Source organism: Juglans regia, chromosome 2 (genome assembly GCF_001411555.2).
Source record: "Juglans regia cultivar Chandler chromosome 2, Walnut 2.0, whole genome shotgun sequence".
NCBI classification, from domain to species: Eukaryota; Viridiplantae; Streptophyta; class Magnoliopsida; order Fagales; family Juglandaceae; genus Juglans; species Juglans regia.
The window spans coordinates 14,172,052-14,173,771 of NC_049902.1; the positions used below are offsets into that span (position 1 = coordinate 14,172,052).

The window sequence follows — 1,720 nt, forward strand, 5'->3', positions numbered from 1 at the left end:
ACAATCCGTTGTAGTTATTAGAGTTGGTGTTGTTGTTTTCTGAAGTTGGTTGCTTGGTTCTGTATTGTTGTTGCTGTTGTTGCTATTCTCTGAAGCTGGTTGCTGTTTTGTATTGTTGTTGCTGTTTTTTAAAGTTGGTTGCTTGGTTCTGTATTGTTGTTGCTGTTTTCTGAAGTTTGAATTCTTCTCATTGTAGTTGTTTTAAAACTACCCACCGATCCACATGGTTCATGTATTTGTGCCTTTGATCTTGGTATTGATGCATTCCATAATGAAGCTATTGTAAGGATTTTGGGCTGATTCAATGCATCTCATCAACAGATTTTCCCTAATTTAAGCTCTCCTTTCATGTAAGCATGCTTTAGGGTGTATCTATGTGTGTATGTTGTAGTATATGTATATGGGTAATGGCTTGGACGCTACATTAACGTTTGTGGCTATCTTGATCGATGGTTGCTTTCAATACCATTTGATCCCGGAAACTCCACATATGTTATTTGTTACAATTGTTAAGACACTTATAAAAAAAAACAAGTATATGTATGTGGGTATGTACGCATTTCTTTATGTGCAGAAGCTAAATCCTAATATTTTTTGCATGTATAACATGATTTGCTACTGATCAAAAAGAGATGAGTAGATAATATTGATTTGTGAGCATGCCTAATATTTGTGGGACTCTTGTAGCAGACTCTTTTGTATTTGCACTAAGTTTGGGACTGTGTTGCTGGACTTGAATGGGACTGTGTTGCTGGACTTGAATGAGATTGTGTTGGTATTTATTTGTGGGACTCTTTTGTATGGGACTGTGTTTCTGGTTTGTGTATGGTTTTGTGTATATAATGTGTATGGTTGGTATATGGTTATGTATATGGCTTGCTAGTTTCAGGTTCTTCTATTTCTTTCTCGTTTTTGATTCTACATTTTTTGTAACTTCTATATTTTTACTTCACATTTGGAACTTCTATATTTTTTGTAGATGAAAAATAATACGTTGATGAAAAAAATTAGTTGGGAAACAAAAATTTAAGTATCAAATTTAATTATTAATTAACATATGGTTAGTGTAATTGCAAAATGTGAAAAAAAAAATATTATTATTAAAATAATAATATTATATTAATATTTTGACTAATCTAATGGCTAGTCCAATGTGGATTCATCTAGCCAAAGATTAAGGCTATGGCCAAAACTTGAAATTCTAGCTATAATTTGGACTTGGCAATGGCATTGCCAATGCTCTTACGTGGGCCATTTGTTTTTTTCTTCGGTATAGCTTGTAATATGTTGGCTTGGTTTTAATTTGGTCTTTGTTTTACATGGTTGCCACTTATGTTTTTATAGAGTTTAAATTATATTAAGTATTCATTTATGACTTGATTATGATAATATATTACAAGAGTTTGAATTTTAAGTATAATCAAGTTTGATTAGCAGAAAGAATTTTCATTAGTTATTTTGTCAAATTTTGATAAAAAAATTATTATGTTATGTTGTTAATTTGAAAGGAAAGGAATATGTGATGACTTTTTAAATAATATTACTATTTATTAATTTTAGTATATATATAATACTTATTAAATTATTTCTATTAAATTATTCTCTATGATATCAATTTAATTAAGTAGAATGCTACGACACATTTTCTAGGAAATTAATGAAATATGGTATTTCGTATAGGTAAACAATCTACGTAGTGAGATTTTGAAAATATCGATAT

General features: G+C 29.8%; 1 non-coding gene across 1 annotated transcript; it reads left to right on the forward strand.

The window, feature by feature from the left end:
• Positions 1-371: 371 nt before the first annotated feature.
• Positions 372-496, forward strand: LOC118347843. The gene has a single exon (XR_004800988.1). It is a non-coding gene; the product is annotated as a small nucleolar RNA snoR80 (small nucleolar RNA).
• Positions 497-1,720: the final 1,224 nt, after the last annotated feature.